This window comes from Sciurus carolinensis, chromosome 4, assembly GCF_902686445.1.
Source record: "Sciurus carolinensis chromosome 4, mSciCar1.2, whole genome shotgun sequence".
Lineage (NCBI taxonomy): Eukaryota > Metazoa > Chordata > Mammalia > Rodentia > Sciuridae > Sciurus > Sciurus carolinensis.
Window position 1 is genome coordinate 69,233,231 of NC_062216.1, and position 27,403 is coordinate 69,260,633.

Genomic DNA, 27,403 nt, shown 5'->3' on the forward strand with positions numbered 1-27,403 from the left:
ATCCTGAGAGACCTGTTTTCCTAAGTACATGACTATTTGTCACTTATTTGCAAGTAGCCAACATGCATTGTGTGTATCGTCAGGACTCAGCTCCTGCTTTGAGGTACGTAGTTGGCCTTCCCTTTGTCCCACACCTGTCACACATATGCAGAGCCCTGCAGCTTCTGCCTGTATGTTTTTCCTGGTTTTCTTTTTCCACATCATAGTCTGACCTATGATAAAAGGATTTTCCAGTGCCCATGACAAGAATTAGTGACAACACAAACAGACAAAATAATGGTACTAGTCAGCAGGCTGGAACTCAGCAGGCTGTGGAGATCACATGTCATCTACAGTGTAGTGATCCTTGGCAAGTCAGGGCCTCAGTTTCCTGTTCTGTCAAATGGGGATAATGCTGAGCTGGTTGTTTTGTTCCCTTGCAGGGTGATTGTCAGAATCAAATGAATGGAGAGTTTGCAAGAACCCTTTGCATTGTAATGTTAAAGGGATAATTAAACCCAGCTCTCTAAGATCTTCCTGAATAAAGAACAATAAATAGTCTGTGATGTTAGCTTTCTGTCACTGTGACAAAATACCTAAGATAAACCAACTTCAAGGAGGAAAGGTTTATTTTGGCTTGTGGATTATAGAGGTTTCAGAACACGGTTGCCCAAAGTGTTTGGCCTTTTGGGGCAAAACATATGGGGAGAGTGTGCTGGAGGAGGTCTACTCATCTCATGGTGGCCAGGAAGAAGAGGGAGAGAGTAAGAGACCAGGGTCCCAACAGTTTCTTCAAGGGCACACCCCCAATGATCTAAGTTCCTCCCAATAAGCCCCACTTCCTAAAGTTTCCACCACTTACCAATAGTGCCACCCTGGGGACCAAGCCTTCAACACATGGGCCTTTGGGGGACATTCCAGATCAAACTACCACAGACAGGTGATCCTAAATCATTCATCCGCCGGAGGCCCTGCATTGGACAGCTGGGGCAGCAGTCTCAGAGCCTCTCTACCTAAGCCCACTCTGTGTCTAGCATTCTCTACCCAGATGTCCATTATAGGAGACCCTGTCTTCAGGTGACCACGAAGAATCTACTTGCACAAAATTCAAGACCTTAATTTACCGGAGTAGTTGGTGCCGACAGGAAGACCCTTGGAAAGCAGGGGAGACGAGGCACTGGAGACCGTGGGCACTGAGCTTTCCTTCTCTGTTCTCAGCACGGGGCAGCGTGCTGTGCTGCACAGAGGAACGCCCGCTCCTGTGGGTGGAGGAGGTGTTCAAAGGCAGGGTTGCAGCCCATGCCTCCGACATCACAGCAGCATGATGATGTCCTTAAGTCCAGATGGTGACACCTGCTGCGGTGCTTGGGCGACACTCTTCTGTGACTTAAGGAGGGCTGGGTTCACACCCCAAGACCTGGGTTCTGGTCCCCCTTCTGTTTCCAACTTGCTCTGTCACTTTGGGCCTCAGTTCTTTCCATCTATGAGCGTGGAACTACTATCTTCTTTAGTGAGTGGGGTGAAGATGCTACCCCATTCCAAGTCTTATGCCCACACCGTAATTTCTAATCTTTTCTGTGTCACTGAGGGCTCCGTGGGTTTTATCCCGTGCCTATTTGTAGCAATGGCTAGTGTTTATCACTCACGTACCACCATTGCATATGGTTCTAAGTACCTATGAGGTAGGCCTGGGCATTGTCCCCACGTCGCAGATGCAGAAAGGGAGACAGAGGTTGTAGAGCTCATCTGCGGTCACGCTGTTTGTAAGCAGTGGATGGGAGTCAGGTGGACTGGCTTCAAGGTGAACCCTCAGCAGGGGGACCACTCGTTCTGGTGTGCCCACACAATGTCCCAGTTTAAACCTACCTTTTTGACATAAATATTAGTAGTGTTCCTTTCACTTAAAAATTGTCCCAGATGGATGTTAAACCCTGGCCTTTCACCACTGTGTCATGCCACCTGTCTACAATAGTCAATACTCCTCAATTCGGAATCTTTTTTTTGTGCTGCTGTGGATTGAACCCAGGACCTTGTGCATGCGAGGCAAGTACTCTACTAACTGAGCTATATCCCCAGCTCAATTCAGAATATTTCTATGCCAACCCCCCAGCTCTGGAGGCTCCTCCAACCCACTTCCTATTCCCAGGATCACCAGCCCTGATTAATGAAGCCCCAGGCGTGCCCCTGGGCTCCATCAGTAGCTAAAATCTGAGCTCACTTCAGAGTTCTGAACACCCAACAGAGCATGCTTGATGTATGTGTGCCAATAGATTTGAATGAATGATGGAAGGAACAAATGCATTAAAGTGTCACCTAGAAGCTCTTGAACTCTTGAAGAGTGACATAAATAATTCCCACTGTGCTTCTGCTCTCGACCAGTTTCCCAGGACATGTAAGCTACAGATGGTGGAAAGCAGAGAAGCGAAGCTCACGCCACCACTGTCGTGCCTGTGCCTGTGCATTTCTGGGTAGATGAGTTGACCAGTCAATGACCAGTCCTCCCAGCAGGGCCTGTGGGGAGAGTCTTGCTCAAGTCACTGCAGAGAGTTCCCCTTGTCTTTTTCTCCCTGAGCTTTCTCTGCCCTCCTAGCAGTGTCCTCTTTTCCCCTCGGCTTTTAATTTCAGTCTCAGATAAGAAACACAGACCTATGTCCATCACACATCAAAGAAGAAAGTCCTTTTGAAAATAAACTTGACAAGGCACAAATGGGAACAGGACATCTCCATGGATGGGAAACACCTGTGAGCATAATCAGGTGCTTCCCAGAGGAGCCAGGCTGCAGAAGGAACCCCAGCAGGAGCGGGCAGCTTTGGCAGATTGCGAGATGGGTGTGCAGTCTGCCCCGCCTCCCAGCCGCCCCGCCCTCTTTTTCTTGCCTTTGCTCCAGCCCTTGAAACTGGGTCTACGGCACAGGCTGGGAAAGCCCAGAGCCCCCAGACCCTCCACCAGTGCTAAGGCACTGACAAACACGAGCTCTCTTTCTTTCCTCTTGTAGAACTCACAGAGGCAGGAGAGCTGAGACATGGAGTGTGTGTGTGTGTGTGTGTGTGTGTGTGTGTGTGTGTGAGAGAGAGAGAGAGAGAGAGAGAGAGAGAGAGGGAGAGAGAGAGAGAGAGAGAGAGAGAGAAGCTTGTTAAATACACAAATAGTAGATGCCAGGAAGGCAGGTCACTCTGCCTCTGTCTCCAGTCTCTCCCGTCAGGGGCTTGAAAACCTAGCCCCTATAGCATCAGTCATGGTGGAGGGTCCTTCCCTGGTCCAGGGGTCTCATTTCATTGTCTCAATAAGTCAGTGAGGCAGGTGCCGCCACTTCTGTTTTATAAACAAGTAGGCTAAGGCTCCTCTGGCCCCCATGGGAATCAGGCCCTGGGGCTGCTGAAGTTCCAGTCAAGGTCTCTCGGGTTTGGGGGTTTCTGGGTTATAAGAGGTGGCTTTGAGGAGCAAAGAAAACTTGCTCCCACCCAGAATTGATTTTTCTGTCCAGGTTTGGTCTTAGGAGCACTGAAATCCCTTCTGAGAAGTCACTCAGAACAAGGATGGAGATTTCAGAGGTGACCTATTCAAGGGGAGCTCAAGGGTGCGCCTATAAGGTACAGAGCAGCAGTCTCAGAAAGGTCCAAGAACCCAGGGTATTGGGGTTCAGGAGGGAAGTGGGACCTGGCGATGAGACAAAGGCAGGGTGGCTCTGCCATCCAACTCCAGGGGGAGCTCCACATCACGGTCCATGTGGATGGTTACTTCTAGGATTGTGTGGTGTGCAGTCTGCACAGCTGTGCACAGCTGCTCAGTTACCAAGCTGCTTATCTTTCTTCTATCTCTCATTTCCAGTAAATCAGCACTCCTCCTTGCCCCCCAACCTCCCCTACCAAGCCTGGGTATCCTCCTTCGGATGTGACCAGCTGGGTGAAATCCTGATTGTTGCTGGAAGTTGCTAAGCTGGGGTTGGACAGTACAATATAATGGGCTGAGCAGATAAGGCAGGTGTCTAAGGCTGCCCAAGCCCTGTGAGGGAGACAGACAGTTGGGGGTCTGGTGCATGGGATAAAAAGCAAAAAAACAAAAAAAAGGGATCCTTAACCAGAGGACCTTAACTTCTATCTGTACATAGGCATCCTTTGCTTTCTTGCAGGGGATGGGTGGTAGCAGCATTAAACTTAATTAAGTTCCATTCATAAAGTAGATAAGACTGCTGGTGATCTAACAAAAGTTGTCCCCTTCTTCTATTATAATGGAGTTGTAGCTGGGTACATAAATACTCAATCATCCCCTCCAAGCTGAAAGATCTGGTCTCATGGTAATCCTTGATAAGAAGCATGAGCGGAAGTGCCACTTCATGCCTGGATCTTAAAATACTGCCCTGGTATATCTCCATCATCTTTCTCCTTCCTGACAGCTGGAACACAGATGTGTCTGAACCCCTCAACCATGCAGACAATGGTTCTCAAACTCAAGGTGCATTAGCATCACCTGAGGTGCTCTCAAAAACACAGGGAGCTGGGTCCCACCCCCCGGAGATCCTGATTCAGGAAGTCTGTGGTGAGGCCTGAACCCCTGCACTTGAAAATCAAGTGTCCAGATGCTGCTGCTGCTGGTCTGGGGACCACATTTTGAGAACTCATGCTGTTCTTGGGAAGCAAGACGGCAGGAACTTGGATCCTTCTATCCAGCCTCGAGCAGACTATTGCTTGCCTGGACTGCTACGTGAGAAAAAACAAAGTTCTTTATACTTTAAGCCACTGAACTGTTGAGTCTCTGACAAAGCAGCTCAGTCTTTTCTCTAACTGGATTGTATCTCTGGGAATTAGAGTCTTGTGTGGATAATGCCGCTTTCAAAAAAGAAGAAAAAAATCCTACTCCAGTTCTACTTCTAGAAGCAACAATTGGTCCTTAATGATTTATTTAGTACATAGAACCAGGGTGCAGTGTCAGGTGTAAGATTCCAAAGCTCCATCTAATCACAATGCATCCTGTTTCTCAAACTTCCCATGTGTGCCTCCATCCCCTCTCCCTCTTAGGTCCTAGCCAGATCTTTCTCCTTTTCTCCACACTGAGTTCAGTCCCTCATTCAGTCATTCTACACCCACAGCTGTCTGACTTCCACCCCTTCATTCATCCCTAATCACTTCAAATTGCTCAAGACAAAGGTGGCTTTTCAACCTCCTTTGGCTTCACCTCTGGTGAATGTGAAACACTGATCACATTTCTTTTTTGCAGTGTGAGGGATGGAACCCAAGGCCTCTGGTGTGCTAGGTAAGGGCTCTACCACTGAGCTACACCCCCAGCACTTGATCACGCCTTCTGTTTGAAGTTTCCTTTCAGGCTTCACTGGTTTCACCGTGCCTCTGTCTCCTGATTCTTCTCCTGTGTCTCCATTGTGCCTTAATCTGACCACCAAGTTTGAACATGACTCCCTCAAACCAAAGTTCATGTGTTAGAAGTTTAATCCCCAATGCAACAGTTGAGATCCTCAATCTCAACTGTGCTGAGAGGTGGAGTGTAACAGGAGGCAATGCGTTCAGGAGGGCTTCGTTCTTGCCAATGGCTTAATGTCATTACCAGGAGAAGAGGTTTGTTTTAAAAGAAAGTCTGGACCCCTCTTGTTCCTTTGCTCTCTCTTGTCCTTCTGCCTACTGCCCTGAGATGACCTAGTACAAAGGTCCTTGCCAGATGCCAGCACCATGCTCTTGGAATTCCAACTCCAGAACCATGAGCCAAATAAATTTCTATTCATTATAAATGACCCAATCTGTGATATTCTGTTATAGTAGCATAAAATAGACAAAGACGTTGAGTCTCAGAACCACCAAAGTCTGTAACTTTGTCTTCTCTTCCTGTCTCATCAACTCAACCTTCCAATTGGCTCTGCCTTTTAAGCCTGGTGCTCCCAGCAGGTTAAGGTGGGGAACAAGCCAAGGACCTGATGACCAGGAGGCCTGGGAGCTCTAGGCTCACTCACATGGCTACAGGTCCTTAATCTACAATGTGTCCCAATTCAGTATCTTTCCCCTGCAACCTATCTGCCCCATGGTCCTCAACTCAGCAAGTGACCTTCCATCCATTGTCCAGGGCTCATCCCTTTTTCTCAGTCACCACTTCCCACCAGACCTGTGACACTTTACCAAGACCCACCCTTCTATAGCTCCAAATCAACATCGTTGAGTCTGCCTCTCTTCTCACGGCTCCTGCCCACCTTAGGCCCCCTCCCCATGTCACTGCAGTGATCTGTCAGTTGTTCATTTATCCGTTTTGACCTTGAGATGAACTAACTGATTACTCTATTAATCCATTGAACACCCGAGGACTCACTGTGTGCACACAATGTGCTAGGAGCTGGAGATTAAAAATAAACACGGAGAAAAGAATGAATGAAACAGTCCCTTACCTCAAAGAGATCATGCTGGGGACACAGATCAACATCACTTTCACACAATGTATGAAGTTCAAGGAGAGAAAAAGAGACGCATACCGGAGTGTTGAAGAGGGAACTACGGACAAGAGATTTAGGGAATGAGCAGAAACCGGGCAAAAAAACTGACAAGAAAGGTATATCCTGAACTGCAGAGTTTTGGATTTTACTTCATAAGCAATGAGAAACCATGAGACCTTCTGACCCAGAGAATAAGAATTAGAGTCAGCAATTATGAGGTTAAATTAAATAATGCTAATGGTTTAGCAGGTTATGGAACAGAGTCTGGGACTGGGGATTGAGTATTCATTTAGATGAATTCTAAAAATACACCCAGGAGCCCAGTTATCTGACGTGAAAATCAGGTGCATGTTAATTGATTTCCCGTGGCTCTGTTCAACACGGTAGGGACCGTGTTCTCCAGGACAATCAAATCTCGCCCAGCTACTGTCAGTCCCTGGTAACTGTTCCCAGGCTGCCTAACTGCAGGGGTGGACCCAGGTAGGGGAGAAGAGGAGGCTGATGTGAGAAGTTAAACCCCAGGAAGAAGGATCACTGTCTCTCTAAACTAAGAGCCCAGGGATTTAATTTTGACACAATGGATCTCAAAAATGCACTTCAAAAAGCACAGCGCCTTGCCTCATATACTTAGTGCTCCCTCAAACACCAGGCTAATTATAATAAAGCATAGAGTCTATATTTTTCCCTACGCTCAAAGAAGATCTATATTATATTTTCCCTGATCCTCTTGAATGAACAGATCTATGATCTCCTCAAAGAAAAAGCTGCTCTTTTCTTCACCTAGGTGGTGACACAGAAGAGGGGCCTGTTCCCATGGGAGCTTCCAGCTCATTACCCAGGGGGTGGGCTGGTGCTTGGCAGGGGATTTGCTGGGGAAGGCACATGTTCTTGGAGAGGGCCAGAGTGAGGGAAATCCTTGCTTCCCGTGACTACCCAAGAAAGGGGACTTGCTAAAGGGATCTGGTGGACATCTACTAACAGGTGCCTGGGGTGTTCATGAAGGCAGGAGCCTGTGGTGGGTTAGGGTTGGGGGGGTCAAGCAGAGGTCCGGATGTCAGTGGGCATCTAGATTCAGGAGATCTCTCTCTACTTACCAGCACCTTAGGCAAGTCAGTGCCCCTCTTGGGGCCTCAGTTTCTTTACCTGTATGATGAGAATGTTGGTGTTCTGGCTGTATGCTCTTTCAGACAAATTTTTATGTAGCCCTCAGCCTATACAATTATAGATAAAGTGGAAGGGACATGTTAAGTCCCTCCCTGCTATGTAAGTTCCTCTGAACGCTGTCTTCCTCTTCCACCCATCCTAACGCTGAGACAAAAATACAAAACAAAACAAAAAAACCCAACCAGCTCTAGCACCCTGAGATCCACGTGTGGACATCAACATTTTGATTCTTTAACTGAATATCATCGTCCCACACTTGCCCATGGTCAAAATGACCCAGGGAAGAGATAGAACTATATTATAAACCCACAAAGTATTTTTAGAACAGAAGTGACCTCTGAGGTCATCTGAGAAGCCCTTCATTTTATAGGTAGTCTTTTGCTGACCTCCACATGGCCCCTACCATACTTCATGTATTATTTTCCTATTTTTTTTTGTGGGGGGGTACAGGGGATTGAACTCAGGGGTACTCAACCCCTGAGACACATCCCCAGTCCTATTTTATATTTTATTTAGAGACAGGGTTTCATTGAGTTGCTTAGTGCCTCACTTTTGCTGAGGCTAACTTTGAACTCATGATCCTCCTGCCTCAGCCTCCTCAGTGACTGGGATTAAAGGCATGTGCCACTGTGTCTGGCTTTTTTTTTTTTCCTTTTTATTCTGATAAAATACACATAACATAAAATTTACCATTGGAACCATTTTCAAATGGGCAATTCAGTGGCATCAAGTGTGTTCATAATGTTGTGCAACCATCACCACTGTTCAGTTCCAGAAATTTCCATTGCCCCAAAGGGAAACCTCATTAAGCAGTTCTGCTTCATTCTTCTCCCTGAGCTTCTGAAAATCACCAAGCACTTTCAATGTCTATGGATTTTCTAGTCTTAATATATCAATGGAATCATGCAATATATGATCTTTTGTGTCTGGCTTCTCTCACTTAACATAATGTTTTCAAGGATCATTCACATTTGTAGTATGCATGGGTACTTCATTCTTTTCCACAGTTGAGTAGTATGATGTTGCATGCACATACCACCTTTTGCTCATCCATTCATCTCTTCATGGGCTTGTGGGTTGTTTCTACCTTTGGCTCTTGTGGAACAGAGCTGCCAAGAACAGTACAAGTTCATGTACAAATTTGGACACCTGTTTTCAAGTCCTTTGGGTGATATCAGGAGTGGAATTGCTAGGCCATATGGTAAATCTATGTTTAACTTACTGAGCCAAAGTGTTACCCCATTTTTTTGAGTATGGTGTCTGCCACGGCCAGGGGGGTCCCCCCATCAGGCAATGGCAGGAGTTCTTTAGAGCCAGGCAATGGGGCCGGTGAGTTTGCTCCCTCAAGGCTGTAGCTTACTGGTTACCTGCATAAATGGGAACAATAATGATAGCATGTGGGTAGTTCTCATAGTGATTAAGGGGTAAACCCTCTTGGGATCCCCTAAATAGAAGAGGAAACCTACTCAAGGACATGCAGCATTGTCTGAAATGCAAACCCTCCCTCTGACTGATTCTGTGTACTGTTCAGGAGGAGCCTGGCTTGGAGACAGTCTGCCCAGGCTCCTGGTGCTGCCTCCCAGGAACATGTCCTAGTTTTTTGCCGAGGCTGGGCTGCTTTCCAGTTTCTATCATTGCATTAGGCTTCTCTGATAGAGCCAGCTCTCATTTGATGCTGAGAACTACCTCTGCCCAGGAAGCTTCTGGCACAGCCAGCCCTGCTCTATGCCCTCAGCTTGGGCCCTGGTGACACTGGACCAGGGACTGGTCCTGGCTCAGTTCCCTCTTAGCAAGACAGCTTCTGGACATTTGGGTTCTTGTTGCTGTCATGGCTTTCTGGACCCACACTCGTCCAGCAACTCTGAGTCTGGACCTGCTCTTTGAGTCTTGGGCTCTGACTTCATGTCACAATGATGAGGCAGATAACACTGACAGTTACAGGCAGATCCAAAGCAGATACCCTCTCCACTTGGCTCTGCTTTACCCCCTCAGGTGAAGAGTTAGGCCAGGAGCATCAGAAGCAGGTCTGCCTTGCTGTCCACCATTAGCTGGTTCTAATCCTTACAGAAATCCAAGAGGGCCAAAAGAACTCAGTGACTGTGACCCTGAGAAGCCAGGCCTAAACAGATGACACTTCAGGCTCAGGGGGCTTCCCAAGTTTGGATTTAGATTCAGACTGGGGTTTGAGTACCCAGGGCATCTCTGCATCTGGGACTCAGATGGGTCATAAGACAAGGCTCCTGGAAGTGAGTCTAGAAAATGTGTGAGCCACTCCAGGTCCCAAATCAATGATGGTCCCAGCTCTTAAGCTTGATCTGAACCAAGGGTTTACCACCAGGCTTGACTCAGGGTCCCCAAAAAAATTGCTACCCCACAAGGGCAGGATCCCAGAAGCAACCCTCTACTCAGCTCCATGGCTGCAGCCACTATTTGCATGACCTGAATTTCTGAGAGCTGGGTAGGATATGTCACTGGTTGGAGACAGCAGAGGACATCTAGAATTCCTCTATGGTGAGCTTACACATAGTCCTGAGGAGGGTGGCTTTCCCTCCTCTGCCATCCTGCTCATAAACATGAGCCTGGTTCTCTGATGTTTGGTTTGGGGGTTGGGCTGTCACATACATTGAGGGAAAATTAATGTCATCCTTGCTGACTGCTGGAATTTCAGTAGTTCCTACCTGAACCCATGTCCTTCTCTGCCCAGCAGGGATAACAGGGTGAAGGTCACCAAGACAGTGACCACCACGGCCCAAGCCTGTGCCTGAATTCTGGCTATACACCTGCATCTTCCCATGGCAGCAGCAGCAACAAGGGACGATGGTAGTTTGTAGCTCTGTGGCTCTGGCAGGGATGAGCCAGGCTGGAGGAAGGGTTGCTTTGGGATGGAGGGAGGGGCTCTCTCTGCAGAGCCTTCATTATGGTGCACATCATTTCATGCTTAAGCATAGGCATGCCTTGCTTGCCGGGATCCGGGAGGCATAGATACTCCCTTCCAGGTGGCGGGTAATGAAAAGAAAAGTGCCCAAATGACATAAAAACTCATTTCCTTTCCCAGACAGGAGGATTTGTACAATTTCTCATCTGCTTTCAAAATAGTGCCAGTCTTGTCTTTGGAACAAGATACCATGGCTTAACTGTAAGCCTCAAAGACCTTTCCTTCCCTAGAACTTGGTAACTTGGGGAGCCCTGGAAATTATATGAAAAGATTTTACCATTGATGTGCTGGAGTTTCATAGGTTTGATTCTCAGAGAGGTTTGTGACTCGCTCACACGGATGTTGAAACATCTATTTTTGGGTAGCCACAAACAAACCTTGGACTATTGACTCCCAAGAGAAGAGCCATGATCTGGGGTTGAAGGCCCAGTGGGCCCAGGGATGCTACCAGAGGTGGAGGTAGAGGTGGAACCACTTAGCCACGTGTCCAGACTCCTGGCTTGGTTTGCTGTCTGCCCTGACACACAGACCAGTAAGTCTGTGTGCCTATGTGTGTGTAAGGTGAGGGAGAGAACACTCAGGCATCCACATTTAAATTCCAGTGTTGGCTTTGGGACTTGGATGTAAATCTGTTAGGTCTTAAGTCTAGAAGGTGATGTGATTCATTGAAGAAAGCTTGGAAGCTATTAAACTCCCTGATAAATAAATCATGTTTCTTCATCTCAGCTCAATGAAAACATATTTTCTAGGGACCTAATAACTCTTTTGCAAAGCATTAGAATCTTCTTGCAGGTGGGGAAAGCACAAGATACCTGTCTTTTTAAAAGATATTTGACCTTTCTGGGCAATGAAATCATGCACTCACATGACAACTAGTCAACAACCCCACATTGTTACCTGATTTCTGTCAAAAGAGGAAGAACTTTGGTTCCATGAGTTCTTTCTTTCTCTTTCTCTCTTTCTTCCCTCCCTCAACCTCCCTCCCTCTCTCCCTCCTTTCTTTCCTTTTTTTCTTTCTCTTTCTTTCTTGAACCCAGGAGGCACTTAATTGCTAAGTCATGTCCCCAGTTCTTTTTTAATTTTTTATTTTGAGATAGGGTCTCACTAAGTTGCTCAGGTCTTGCCAAGTTGCTGAGGTTGGCTTTGAACTTGCAATCTTCCTGCCTCAGACTCCTGAGCTGGTGGGATTATATACATGCACCACCTTGCCAGGCTGGTTCCATGAGTTTTTGAGGGAGGATGTTAGAGAAATGATTTGACTTCAGAACATCCTAGGTATTGCCCAAATTAGTTCTCTAATCCTATGTTAATGACATTACTACCATTATCACTAGCCATTGTTACCAAGGTTTGGAAAGCCCCTGGCATGTCCCAGGTGGAGAAGAAACCTTAGAAATCAGTCCACTCCCATATTTTGGTTGGAGAGATCCTGGAGGTGAATGCAGTTTCTCCAGTCTTAAGTTGATCAAATCAGAGATGACCTGGCATTTGAACCCACATCTCTCTCTGGTTCTCAGTCCAGTGCTACTGGTGTGTGGGGACTTTAGACTCTACAGTGCTGCCCACAACCATTCTGGATTCTGATCCGCCATTGCCTCTGTTGTAGCCAAATGCTAGAACATTAGGGACTATGAACATGCAGTGCTTTGGAGATGTGAAAACCTCTTAAGGTATCATTATTATTAACGAGAAAGGTAGTATTTAACCCAGGGGTGCTTTACCACTGACTATATCTCCAGTCCTTTTTATCTTTTATTTTGAGACAGGGTCTCACTAAGTTGCTTAGAGCCTTCCTAAGTTGCTGAGGCTGGCCTTCAACTTATGATCCTCCTGCCTTAGCCTCTCGAATCGCTGGGATTACAGACATGTGCCATTGCACTTGGCCCAAAATGGAATCTTTATCTCTAGTTGTCCCCTGTGCCTCTGGTCTTCAAATTCTTTCTAAAAAGGGCACACCAGCAATCCAAAATTTGTATGGTTCTCAACAGTCACAACTATAAAATGGGGATGATAACACTGACTTTGTAGGACTATAACAACCATATGCTAAAACCTCACACAGTGCCTGGCACACAGTAGGTCTTCAAGAGCTTGTAATTCCTATTACATTCTTATAAATCCTCCACGTGTTACATTGTTGGAGGGCAGGAAATGAGGGAAAAGTACCCAATGGGAATCTGTCCTTCCTCAAGTGAGAGGAGGACAGAATTCCCCCATCAGTTTTCAGGTGAAAGTTAACAGTCCAATTTGACTTCCCAGACATGTATAGTATTTATTTAAATCATTTCATTCTAGCTTGGAAGTTGCATTTAAATGCCTGCATTTACCAAAACTGGTATTTCTAATTAGTTAGTATAGTTAATATACTAAAAGATAACGATATATGTAGCAATGAAAAATAGAGGCCAAAGTTAAAATTATTCTAAATGGCTGTTTTGGGGAAGGAATTCATTATTGCTGTTGTTGGTGGTGTTTCTCTGTCCCAAGTTCTGGTTCCTGCAGCCCGCTTTGCCTCCCTGGGCCCCAGGTATGTGTAAGATAGCAGCCTCGGTTATCTCCAGGTATAGACCTGAGGCCTTGCGCTTCTGGCCTTCCTTCTTCTCCCTCAGACTACCCCGTCTGTGAGGTGTGTCTTTACCAACAGGTTTGGGTCGGAAAGACCAAACCTTTGAATAGTGTTCTTGGACTCGACTGCATATCAGAATGCTGAGTCTGGGGTGGGGCCTCAGATTTTCTTTTTCTCTTTTTCTTTCCTCTTGCCCTCCTCCCCTTCTCCTCCCTCCTTCCTTCTCTTCCTTTCTTTCTTTCTTCTCCCCACCACTTCTACTCTCTTCCCTTCTTCACCCTCTGGCCCTTCCTTTCGCAGTACTAAACATTTCTGACAAGCTGTGCAATGCAGCCTGTTGGTCCCCACCTCACACTGGGAACTGCAGCCCCAGGGCAGGGCCATTCAACATTAGATGCACTGAAAACAAACCGAGTCAGTCCGGGCAGCACCCCAGGTGAATTAAATTGTGGTCTCTGAGGGTGATTCCCAGAGAGGCAGCCTTGACTCTTCTTTGTTATCATCCCAGATTGAGCAGGATAGATTAGAAGTCAGAAAACTTATTTTTCCTTTTTTTTTTTGGTAAAGGACTAATTAATGTAGGATTTGGGGGTCACCTACAGTCTCTGCCACATTTTCTTTGTTTTTCTTTAGTTTCTTTCAATCTTTTAAATATGTAAAAATCATTTTCAGCTTGCAGGTTGTTAGAAAATAGTGTGCAGACCCTAGGGAAGTTGTATCAACCAGTCATGCATCTACCCATTTAATGATATAAATAGCTACTCAAAACTACAATAAATTAAAACCAAGACAGAATGTGGACCAACTTTAAGGAATTAGAGGGACAGCGTCTATGTGGCTTCTCCCTACTAAATTTTTACTGTTTGGATCTGTTACTGCTTTTTCTAACCCATTCTTCTTTCTACATTAAAAGAAGAGAAGTGTTTACTTTCATATCTTGCTCTCTTCCCTGTTTTCTATATTAGTACTTCCTTCTCAGAACTTTCTTGGAACTTGAGGTTTCCAGCTGAGTTAAAAGCCTTATCTCAGCCTTAACTTAGCTTCCGTGGTGTCAGGAAGTGCTAACTGCCTCCTTAATGTCTTCCTTCTCTCCCAGTGCTTCTGGATCTAACTGCCTGTCCCCCCGTTTCTTCTCAGATGCAGAGGAGTTTCTATCTTCTGGAAGACGTGGCTGCCCTCGGCCTCTGTGTGTGCAAAAAGCACCCTCAAATGGGGAGGGCACTTTCACACGCCCTCTTCCCTGTGTCTGTCTTCTCTGTAACCCAAAGAACATTCCCTTGATAACTGTTATGGTTTGGATCTAGGAAGGTTTGTCAAAAGCTCATGTGTTAGGAAATGCCCATGTTCAGAGATGAAAAGACTGGATTATGAGAACTTTAACCTCATCAGTGGATTAATCCATTTAGTGGATTAATAATGTGAATGGACTATTGAGTAACTCTAGGCAGGTGAGGGTGGCTCGAGGAGGAAGGTCACTGGGGGCATGCTCTTGGGCACTGTGTCTTGCCTCTGGTTCCTCTCTGTCTCTGTCTCTCTCTGCTTCCAGGTCATGAGCTGCGTAGCTTTCTTCTGTCATACCCTTCTGCCATGGTGTTCTGCCTTACTTGGGTTCATAGCAACAGAGCCAGCCAATCATTGCCTGAATCTCTGAAACCATGAGCTCCAAATAAACTTTTCTCCTCTAACCTATTCTTGCCAGGAATTTTGGCCACAGCAAGAGAGGCTGACAAACACAATAACTAAATCGCTCTCTGTCTCTCATCCCCATCTATCTGCTGAGCTTTGATATAAAATGATCGGGCCTAGCTAGGACAACGAGGGAACATCTTTGAACAGGCCTGAAGAACTCCTTGAAGATTTTTGCTTTTAATCTGTTGCAAACCTCAGACCAAATGGACAATGGTCATCTCCATTCCTACCCTTTGTTCTTTTCTTCTGAGTCTTTTAAACAGACAAGAAACAACCTACACTTATCTCTCCAATATGTAAATGATGAATTCAGAAGAGTGGAGACCTAGAGAAAGAAATGGAAGTTTCCATTGTCTTACAAAGAAAAAATACCTAACTGGAATCCTAGGTTTTGTAATGGCCCATATACTGAAAGGATTTGTTCTGCCCTGACTGGGTCACCATCCAAAAATGTTGCCAAACAGGGAGGCCAGAGGTTGAAACCATGTTGTCTTCATGGGTGTGTGACTTTTGCTGGCTCAGAGGACCTCAAGTTCAGGAGGGTCCTGAGCTTGGTTTAATGCATTGCCATTGGCATTTTGAAATAATTTTAACTTTGAACTTGCGTTTTATAAGTCCAGTGGACCAGTGGGACATACATGTGAGCAGAGGAGATATTTACCACACAGGTATCCACTCTTCTATGCTGTCCCATTTATAGCTTTATGCTCCCCATGAACACAGGATTCCATGGAATCCATGATGCACAGGAGCTCAGAGAGTCTCTAAGCAAGTACCGGGGACTAGGGGTGGAGCTCAGTGGTAGAGTGCTTGCCTAGCTTGTACATGGCCCTGAGTTCCATTCCCGGCATCTGCAAACAAACAAAAAAGCTAGTACTAGGTAAGGTGTTTCATCTGTGACAGAGTAAATGGGTCAGGACAGCCCTGAGAAGCCACACTCTATGTTGGAACCAGAGCTTGGTTCAAATGCAAAAGGCAAGTTATACATTCAGAGAAACAGGTGATGATAGACTATCCTTTCTTATTTGTGTTACTTCCTGCACTAGCCAACAACTGTCACTGAAAATGTAGCTGACAAAGAAGGAAAGAAAAGACAGTCCAGTGGAGAGTTCCATAGTTCCTTTCAGCCCTTCCTCCTTCCTTCTCATTAGTTGAAGGTAGAGAGTGCTGATGGAATATGTGTGTTGCAGGAAGTAAACCAAAAGCAGCTGAGTTAGTTTCATGTATCATTTCTGGTAAGAACAAAATACATAGGCATACATGACCTATGAAATGTGAATTGTGTAATTTTTATAATTCCATGTATGTGTTAAATGCTTGTGTATTTGTCTTTGAAGCTGGTATTGCACCAGATAAAGATGAACAGTAAAAGTCATGTTAATAATTTAAAATCTTAATTTTTCTTTACTTAGAATGCTATTCAATATTAGCAGATAGAAACAGCATGTCAAGTCAAGAGAGACAAGGGAAGAAACAAAAAGGCTTTATATTTCAGTACTTTTTATTGATATCTCCTCCTACTTTCTGAAGTAGGGGCCCCCATTTTTTCATGCTGTATAGGGTCCTGCAAATTATGTAGCTGGCTCTGGTATAGGAACTTTTCCTAAGACACAATCTCAGTGATGACTGATGAGCGTCTTCTTGAAATGTCCATTCAATGAGCATTTATTGAATGCCTACAGTTTGTGTGAGTTGCTAGGGATAAAAACTTAACAAACATAATTCTATCCTCAAGTAGTGATAATGAATGTAATTCTAGAAACCAGAAAATAAAAACCAGAACAGTCATCCAAATGTCAGAAGTCTAGTGGCTATCTATAAAAGGCAGAGTCTCAATTTCTACTCTCTATAAAAGACGGAATCTCAATTTTTACTATCTATAAAAGGCAGAATCTCAATTTCTGCTATCTATAAAAGGCAGAGTTTCAATTTCTGTCTTGAGAATGAAATCTTTTTACAATATTTCAAGAATACTTATAGAAACTCGGACCTTTAGCCAGGTTCAGTGGTGCACACCTGTAATCCCAGCTACTTGGGAGGCTGAGCCAGGAGGATCCCAAGTTTGAGGCCAGCTAGGGGCAACCAAGAGAGACTCTGTCTCAAAATAAAAAATAAACAAGGGCTGGAGATGCAGCTCAGTAGTAAAGCACCCCTGAATTCAATCCCCAGTACTAGAAAGAAAGAAAGAAAGAAAGAAAGAAAGAAACTTGGACCTTCACTGGCCAGGAAGGCTTGATCATCTATCTACCATACAAGTGACATAATTAAATAGGATAATTTAATTTTTTTGCTTGTTTTTGCAATGTGTTCCCAATATCAGACAAAATTGACAATGCAGCCCTCTTCTGTTCCTTGTTCTTTTTTTATTCTGAGCCTTTTTAAAAGTTTTTTTATTTGTTCTAATTAGTTGTACATGACAATAGAATGCATTTATACATTTTGATAGGTCATACATAAATGGAGTGTAATTTCTCATTTTTCACACTCTAGAGTCTGTTAGTAAATGATATAAAGCAGAAAGGTGGACTCTGGAGAGTAAAATCAAGCTATCATTTATGTGGCTTTTTATTAATTTTTTAAGGAACAAAAATTACAGGTGTGTTGATGTGATGTTGGCAAGCAGACATCATTCAAAGCATGAAATCCGTATTAGAGAGAGAGAGAGTGCACCTGAGTTGGGAGGAGACTGAACCATTGATGGGTGGTCCCACATCATTACCAAAGAGGGACCCCTATTCAACACTTCAAAACAGATTGGCGAACCATCAAAACTATTTTTCTGAACCTCTGTAATGTTCCTAATCCTTGGTATTTTACAGCAAGGAGCCTTAAGCTTTTCAGGAGGACCATCTGCTCACTCCAGGGACAGTGGAAAAGTCAGGGCAAGGCTGTTGACCGCTGCTGCCATCCCCCCAGTCCTGCAGGTGCATAGGGAGTGGGCATGGCCGAGTTGGAAAGGCACCCCAAGGGAGAAGAGGGGTGCTTGGCTGGCCTGGAGCATCCAGCAGGAGGCGACAGGCTCCCTGAGGACTGACAGGGGAGATGTTGTTTGGACACAATTGACATCAGTCACCTCCTCAGCATGATCCCTTTTTTAAGCTGCTACGCAGTGTGATATTTGGGGGCTCGGTGCCCCTCTGCTAAGTGGAGCTTTCCAGGCAGAACCTAGGCATTCACACACCCTGCCAAGAGTCAGAGATCATTTCCTCGATTTACAATAAGGAAACCGAAGCTTAGCAGGTCACAGAACACATGGAAGGTCACATGGAGAGGAAGGGGTAGAGCCAGGATGCAAGCTGGGGCTGACTGAGCCCAGCACAGGCCTCCGTTTGGGCTCTGCTTGCTGGCTGCTTGCTTTCTTGGCCTGCACCCACCCTTTCCTTCTCTGAGCTCCAGCTGTGGCTTGGGTGTATGCCATGCAGTCTGCACTCTGCTGTTTTCTCATCTCTTCCTGGGATTGAGTTTAATTTCAACAATTAGAGCTTGGAGGGCGGGTGCTGGGTCCTGATGAATTATTTCTCAGGAACCTGAAGTTCAAGGCTCATTGCAGGCGTTCTGTGAATACATGTGCCTTGTATATGGGTCAGCCCCCTGCCCAGCTCTATCTGCACTGCGTGCGGTGTGCTGTCTTTTAATTCTAAGTCGTTTGAATCTAGGAACCTACAAGAGTCAGCCAGAGAAGATACAGGTGCAAGAAACACAGTCAGCTGGGCATGGTGGTACGTGCTTGTAATCCCAGCAGCTCGGGAGGCTGAGGCAGGAGGATTGTTAAGTTCAAAACCAGTCTCAGTAATTTAGCTAGGCCCTTAGTGAGCAACTTAGTGAGATCCTGTCTCTAAATAAAATCTAAAAAGGGGTGGAGATGCCACTCAGTGTAAGTGCCCCTGGGTTCAATCCCCAGTACCAAAACCAAACACAGAAAGGAAACAAACAACAACAACAAAACAGTCAGCACTCTGAAGGAATTTACAGAAAAGTACAGTTCTCTACTCCTGTTGGGTCAACCCACCTATAGCAACCAAGCAAAACGATGAAAGCCTTTTCTCCATGGCAGGGTGGTCATTTGCGCTCCTCCCTTGGGATTAAGGAAAAGCAGTGCTAAACCTGTATGCTCTGTGCCAAAAACCTAGGCATAGGTTAGACCCAGCAGTTGGGCTTCCATTTGCAACTGTATTTATAGAAAGAGAGAATGCCTTACATGGAGGTCAACTTGGAAATGCCAGAAGTGTAGCCACTTGTAAGTACAGGTCAGGGCCACTCCATCAAGTGGGGCTGCCTTCTATGCTCAGTAATCACTGAGAAAAGAGTTCCTCTCCATCACCAAATCCTCAGGAAAATGATGGTCATATAGTGAGAAAAAGGCACATCTGGGCAGTCTGCCTGGGAACACATCCAAGGAGGACAATGACAGACACAGTCACCCTAAATAGGTAGATCTCAAATATCCACATGTGGCTTATTCACCTTGTGGACATTCAATGTTTCCTGCTTGTCTAGTGTCTGTCTCACACATGGACCAGAGTTCCCACATGCTGTGTTATATGCAAAATCCTTTTGAAATTGACCTTGACCAAAAATTGAGAATATTAAACCAGCTGCATACAACTATAGGATGAATTCCATGACCAAGTAGAAGTGATTTGTGGAATAACTACTTTGGACATCAGTGTCACTCTACTCATTGAGGGCTACGAAGGTATTCTTTCCAGTTGAAGTACTATTATTTCAGATTGGAGCTGCAAGTCTTCTGGTACAGTGGATTTTTCTAGTTTCATCTTAGTAGGAGAACACTTTTGTCAAGGAAATCCTCCCCAGAAGCCAACATGTAACTTGGATGAACTGTGAGCTCTTGGTGCCCTACCTATGGGGCTTGCTCTTCCCCTTAAATCTCCTCAGAGCATAATTAGAAAAACATGAGGACATTTCCCCTTATTGACCTGATTCACTCTCTTACTCACACAACAGCATTTTTTGAGCAGAATTCAAGATACAAGTGGTCTCTGCTTTCACTCTGCTCACACTGTGTAGGATAGGGGCAAAGCCAAGTTCAGAAGATAGAGCTAGGTAGGGAACAGATCAGGGTGTTGTGAGCTAGTTGCGGGGATGACTGCTTTAGATGGGGGGGCAGTCAGGAAAGACCTCAAAGATGTGACACATGAGCTGAGATCAGAATCATAATCTTGGAGATGCCCTGATTTTGACCAATAAGGAAGCAGACCCAAAGAGGTGAAGGGATTTTCCCCAGGACACAGTGGGCAGGGAGTCCAGCCAGTACTTGACCTGGGGTTTCCAGGACCCTGTGCCCAGGGCTTTTCCTTCCATAGACATTGACTAAACAGCTACTGCATGCAAAGAAGTATCTGTGACAGGTGACATTCATGGGTGGACAAGCCAGCCACCCAACTACATCCTGATGTTGGGGGTGCTGCCTATGTGTCACTCTTAATACACTTCTGCCTCTCCTCAGCCTAGAACAGGGCTGACCCTGGATCTAAAGGCTCTGTACTCTAAAAGACTGAACCCTGACATTAATGTCTGGACCTGTGACCTTGGTTGAAAAAGCTTCTTCTCCTCCTGTCTCCCAGGCTGCAAACTGCGAGGAATGCTCCTTACTGCTTCATTTGGTGAGCAAAATAAAAGAGCAAGATGATGGGTATAAAGCCCCCTGGATTCATCTGGAGAGTCCAAGTTCTGGGAGCAACTAGAAGACAGTCAAGTCCATCAGTTCTTTCTTGTGCTGCAGATGGCATTTGCACAAAAACTACAGGAAACCACACAAGCTTGCACATAGTTTCCATATCAAGAGTTCAAAAAGGGGCTCTAGGCAGACACTCCTGTTATGCTGAGTGTTTCAGGAAGCAAGATGCAAATGGATCCCTTCACCACCCACAAACTAAACAACTCCAGACCACCAAAGGACTCTCCAAACCACCAACTTGACTTCTGGGCACCCAGCAGTACCCCTCATCCTAGAAGCCTTACTGAGGTCAAAGTGCTTTCCCAGGCCTTACTAATTTGTGACTCCAGATACCTTGGAGATAGGAAGGACACAAAGCATCTGAGTCCCAGATGACCTGTCTAGGGAATGGTGCTATTATATAGGGATGAACACTAAGTTCTGATTCAAACCTAGGTTTCCAGACTCCAACAACTGTTTTTCATTACAATCCAGCTGCCAACAAATTAAACACAGGCCTGCCTAATACCACCCTCATTCTCTCCCCGATCCCTCCACTTTCACCCTATCCTCTGGTGTATGCTTAGGAGTTTTCCAGAAGCTGCCCCTTCTTCCCACATCTCCCTTGGTGCCATGTGCTGGAGACCTCTGGACACTTTTTCCTGCACACTCAGCAGTCTAGACCCAAGTTAAGATGCTTTCCTGCCCACCCCAACTGCACCCTCCTCCCTTTCTTATTTTCCAGTCAATTGGCACATGGGAACACTGCACATACTATGGGTGAAAACCATACCTCTCAGCGCATTCCCTGCTCTTCCTTCTTTCCATATGTAGCCAGTCAGCTGGCTGTAGCCAGGATGGGCATGCAGACCCAGGTGTTAGGACCTGCAGAGCCATGCACCCACAAATACATGCTCAGGAAGGAAGACAGACTGCTGAGAACAATCCTGTGCCTACGCCAGACACAGCAGCTGCCAGCATTTAGCAGACCCTGTTTTGCCTGGGGTACTGCAGCCAAGGACTGTACACTTCTAGCTAAGATGACTCTGGGTCTGTCGCCTCCGCTTTTACAGAAGAGGCAGCTACTGGAATTAAGAGTGGACAAAGAGAGTGACATTTCGAGGAGGGACAGTCATGCACCGGGAACCCTGGACTACACAAGGCCCCTGGAGGCCCAGGCTCACTCCAAAGACAGGAGTGCAGAAAGGCAGAAAGGAGCATAGTTATGGACTCCAGAGCTGTGCACCCATACAGACACCAATGTGGGCACGCATCCACCGTGAGTGCCCGGAGGAATCCTGCCCGCTCTTCTCATCCACAGCCAGCTTGCCCCTTCCGCCACCCCCGCAGCGGTCCCGCTCTGGAGCCGCAGGGGCGCCTCTTCAGGATACCCACTCCCAGCGCCGCCGCGTCCCAGCCCCAGCAGGGCGCGCTTCTCCGGCGGCCACCTGCACTTACCAGGCCGGAGGGCGCAGGGCTCGCCACGCAGCGAGGGAGCGGGAGCCTACAGGGATGAAGAGCGCCGATCGCCAGAGCCCGCCCGCCCACTGCCCGCCGGCACCGCGCTCCTTCCCAGCCACCTGGAGCCGGCTGCGTGCGGGTTCCCGCTTTGCCCGGCGCTCTGCGCCGCTGCCTGCAGCTCCTGGCCCTGCTCGGCTCCCAGGCGCCCCTCTCTCCTCAGCTGGCCGGCGGGACGCGCCCAGAACCCGGGGGGCGGGGGCCTGCTCTTTGTTCGGGAGTTTGCCTTTCTGCATTCAGAGCACACTGAGCAATGAAGTGGGATCAGGGGCAGCTGTGCTGTTGCCTGGGGGACTCTTACAGGGTGGGAATGAGGTAGGAGGAAGAGATTGGGAGGGTGTGTGTAAATGTCCCTGCCCTCCGCGGACCCCCGCTTTTCAGTTCTCACTCCCAGGCCCCCTACTTAGGTCAGGACCCCTGGTGGAATGGGGCAATCCACCCGTCCTGGGAGAAGCTGGTTCTTGGGGGTTCCCAGGCATTCTAGGGATAAGCCTCTTTGTTCACAAGGGAGCCTCCCTACTCCCCCCACCCCAGACACAAAGAAGACTCCATCACTGCCCTGTCCCTCTCAGAGTCCTTCGGACCATCTGCTTTATACTCCCTGGCCTAGGGAGGATCAAGATCTCTTCCTAGAGTGCAACGAAAAGGAAGGGTGCACAGCAGAGTTCATGTGTCCCCTGCCAGGTGGAGGTGCGGAGCAAGCTTTCCAGCAGTGGGGCATGCATCTTGTGTAATTTCCCAAGTAAACCATGGCCTTGTGTGAATCTAGACATGCTCTTTTGAAATGTAACTGCAGTGAGGGAGGATACCCATTTCCCAGCTTGCTAGGTCAGAGAAGTCATTGAAGGTAGGGAACTTCGAGAGAGTCACTGGTACTGAAGTACCAGTGTCCTAAACACCCCAGTTGGCTGCCCAGAGAGGGTTCACAGGGGTGTAAGGAGGATGCTATGATTTGCTGGAATTTGGCCTCTGTGTAACATCTTGAGAAGTGGTGGCAGCTTTGGAGGTGTTTGCATCATGGAAACTCTAATGCCGCTCCCATGGAACTGGGCTAATTCTCTGGAAAAGTTTTTGTTCTTACAGGATAGATCAGTTACCTTGGAGAGAAAGTTGTTATAAAGACTAGCACCTCCATGTCTCCTGAAAGCAATGGCTCCTTTTCCCCTTTCCTGCCATGACACAGCATGAAGCCCTTGCCAGATATGGCTGCTCATTCTTGGACTTCTCAGCCTCCAGCACTGGAAGCCAAATAAACTTTATAAATTGTTTAGTCTCAGGTATTTTGTTATAGCAATAGAAAATGGACTAAGACAATGAGGGTCTCAAAGGAGATGATTGCAATAGTCCCTGAGAGGTGAAGACCTGAACTGGGGAATGAAAACTCAAGACTCAGTGGTGGGGAGTCTGCAGAGCTCTCTGAGTGTGCTGTGGAAGGAGGCTTGGGGAGGAGGGGTCTCAGGAAGCGGGTCATGCGGTGCTGTAACCTGTGGCAGTCTGAGGAGGACCTGGCTGGCCTGAAGCTGAGTTCAGTGGTGATACCTTGAGTTGGAGAAGCAGGTGATTCTGGAGGTCTTAGGAGAGAGGCTGAGGCAAGAGATGGAGATTTTGGAATCATCTGAGAAGGACCTGGACTGATGAGAGAAGGTGAGATGAGCAGAGTATAGAAAAGGAAGAGAGGACAGGGGCTGAAAACAGAACCTAGGTCTAAGGAAGAAATGAAGTTGGTGGAGGAGTTGAATCCTTCAGGAGAGAAGGAGGGTCAGGACTATGTGAGGCCAAAGAACTCAAGAGAGGAAGGGATGTTCAATAGGGGTCTACACTCCTTGGTAGGAGCAGGGAACTCACAAAAATGGGTTTAGATTTGGAAATGAGGAGGCCTTCGCAGACTTTCAAAATAATAATTTAGTGGTGGGTTGTATAAGCCAGATTGCCACTTGTTATGGCTTAGATCTTAAGTGTTCTACAAAGGCCATATGTTGAAGACTTGGTCGCCAGCCTGTGGTGCTGCTGGCAAGTGGTGGAACTGGTAGGAGGCAGGGCCTAGTGGAAGGAAGTTAGGTTGCTGGGAGCATGTCCTTGAAGTGTGTATTGGGATCCCAGCTCCCTTTTCTCTCTCTCTTTCTCTCTATGCTTCCTGGCTGCCATGTGTGAACAGCTCTGTTCCACCATGTACTCCCTGCCATGATATTCTGCCTCACCACAGGTCCAGAGTTATGGAACCAAGGGATCAAGGACCGAAACCTCTAGATCTGTGAGCCAAAAATAAATCTTTCCCTCATAAATGGTTTATCTCAGCTATTTTCTCACAGTGATGGAAAGCTGACTAACTCACCACTCCTTGGAGGGATATCTGAATCCTGGATCCATTTGGTTGATGCAGGGATAAAAAGGTACATCTACTTGCTTCAGTTTCAAAGGACTCTGAAGGGTCACCCCAATCCCACAGCTTCCCGAAGGATCCATTGAGGCCTCTGTGGAAACCTCATCTCAGTTCAAGTTTGTTCTCGGTCTAATCTTGTTTTCCTCTCTTGAGGTGTTATACCCAGAAGTACCCTTCAGTAGACCTCCTGCATACAGCTCTTCATCTCCAGGTAGAGTCTGTGTCCTACAGATTCAACTTGAGAGATGGGTCTCTGAGAAAGGGTGAGGGGCACAAAGAAAAACAGTAGGATAGTGGTAAAAACAGATGTGGAATAACCCTAGTCTGGACACCAGGGAGTGAAGACCGGGCAAATACCTGGATTGATAGCTTTTTCCCTTGACCTGTAATGGAGTAGTTTCAGGAGACAAGGATTGTTGGAAAAGATTGGAAAGGTGATGTTACTGGAAAAGACTGAGAAAGGGGCATCAAAGAGGATGTTATTTGCAGTAGGTAATGGATGTTCAGAAACCAGGTGGAGAAGGTAGAGTAGGCTTGTGCAGGGGAAGATTGCTGGGGTGGGGCAAGGATGAGGCTGAGTTGGTATTCCTTCAAGTTAATTATTTGAAAACAGTAACTGGGAAAGAGAGAGTCAGAAAATAGCCCGGAGGGACTTCTTTGTCCTATGAGAGAGCAAGTGAAAAATGAACTTCTGATATTCCCTGTCCAGTACTCTCCCTAGTAACATTAAACATCTAGACTAGAGAACCAGTAGAAATATAATATGTAACTAAAATTTTCCCAGAAGCCATGTTTTAAAATGTGAAAACAGAAGATGGGGGGAGTGGATAATCAAAGGGTATAAAGCCTCAGTTAGGAGGAATACATTCACATTTTTTAAAGATGTGTTGCACAGTGTGATGAATTCAGCTAATGTCTTAGTTCTCTGTGACTACAACAGAATACCTGAGACTGGATAATTTATAAAGAGGTTTCTTTTGCTTATAGTCCTTAAAGACAGGAGGCCTGAGACTGAGTGGCTACATTGGCTTGGTTTCTGGTGAGGTGCTACTTCAATTCATGGTGGAAAGCAAAAGGCAAGGAGGAGCACATGAAAGAGAGAGGGAACAAATTAGCCAGATGCTTAATTACAATTCAGTCCTGAGGGAGCAAACCTATTCCAGAAGAACTAATCTCATCTCTCAAGGAAGATCTTCATCCCTCTCAGAAGCCCCATCTGACAACCTCTACACTGGCAACCAAATTTCAACCTGACTATTGTTGAGGATAAACCACATTCAAACCATAGCAGCAAATAGTTGAGCACTGAACATTTCTATGTCCCTGAGGGTAACATTGTGTTCTCATCACAAAAAGTTAAATATTTGAGATGCTGGCTAGGTTAATTAGCTTTATTTAATTTGTCCATGCTGTATTAAAAAATCATAACATCACTCTACCCCATAAATACATACAACTACAATTTGTCAATATGTGATAAAAATAAACACAATGTAAAAAAGTGAGATTAATTTTAATAGTGTATTTCATTTAATATGATATATTTAAAATGATATCATTTTGACATGAGCCAAAATAAAAAATGAATAATGAGATATTTTATACTTTTTTTCTTCCTGCCTAAGTCTTTTAACTCTGGTGACTATTTTACACTAACAACTCATTGAAGTTGATATACTGAATTTTCATTGGGAATACCAGATCTGTATTTAGGTTTCATAACATTTACAATAGAAGAAGTTGAATTACAAGCCTACTAAGTTACTAAGTTTCTCCAGACATATTTGAGCAACTGAATCGAATGATCAGTGTTTAAATTTAAATTCAAGGTAATTCAAATTAAATGAAAATTCTCCACATTTTTATTGGCGTGTTATAGTTGTACATAATGATGGAATTTGTTGTGATATATTTGTACATGCACACAATATAACAATATAATTTGGCCAGTATCCCTCCTCGCACTTCTCCCTTCCCTCCCCACCTCCCGTCCTTTGATCACTTTCCTCTACTGACCTCCCTTTGATTTTTATGAGACCCCCCGATCCTTCTTTTCCTTTCCCCCTCTAGTTTCTGCATATCAGAGGAAACATATGACCCTTGACCTTGTGAGTTTGACTTATTTTGCTGAAATCTGGTCTCTAGTTCCATTCGTTTTCCTGCAAATGACATCATTTCATTTCTTTTTATGACCAAATAAAACTCCATTGTGTATATAAACCACAATTTCTTTATCCATTCATCTGTCGACGGACACCTAGGCTGGTTCCATAATCAAATCGAATGAAATTTAGAACTTCAGTACTTCACTTGCACTTCGCACATCTCAAGTGCTCAGTGGACACATAGGATTCATGGCCACCATACCAGAGCAGATGGGTCTAGAACATTAATTCCTAGACTTTTGGGTTTGACCTTTGCTTTGTCTTCACCTTCCATGGAGGAATGGGCCTCCACTCTCCCACAGTACAGCACCATTAACAATTAACAAGAGCCTAATCTGTGCCATGTTATTTCACAAACATGCTTGAAGAAGAAGAGGAAGAAGATTGAGAATCTGATGTCTATGAAAGGGGAAGCGGGGGTTTGACCAGGCTAGAAAAGGAGTGAGGAAAATGAGATGAGTCGGAAGCATTTCATTGTGGTTGTTAGTGTCTGAGGACCATGGTTTCTTTGTCAAGTTGGGCACTCCAGAGATTGAAGGATAGTGCACTGTGATAATGCACAGGACACTCTTGTTTATGTGATCTCCCTTTTAGTAGTGTTTCTTGAACTCCGAGCCTTAATTGAGTCACAAATATGGGGATGTAACTGTTTAATCTGGGTCAGGTTTTCTGCATCTGCAAAACAGGAGAGTAGTTCTTTGTGTGTGCGTGTGTGTGTGTGTGTGTGTGTGTGTGTGTGTGTGTGTGTAGTGTGGGGGGAGGAGCCAATGAAATCCCAAGTTTGAAGATACAGTAAAGGAGATATTCACCCCACATTTGGAGGCCTGTGACAGGGATGTACTATATTAATCAGCTTTTCTGTAGCTATGACAAAATACCTGAGAAAATGTTTTGGCTCATAG

The 27,403-nt window shown here is 45.9% G+C and overlaps 1 protein-coding gene across 1 annotated transcript in view; it reads right to left on the reverse strand.

Annotated features, from left to right (window-relative positions):
- The window catches only part of Tspan11 (tetraspanin 11), a 75,359-nt gene extending 53,190 nt beyond the window's left edge, over positions 1 to 22,169 (reverse strand). Inside the window, 1 exon segment of the mRNA XM_047551638.1 lies at positions 21,897 to 22,169. The gene's annotated coding sequence lies outside the window, so the exon portion shown is untranslated.
- Positions 22,170 to 27,403: the final 5,234 nt, after the last annotated feature.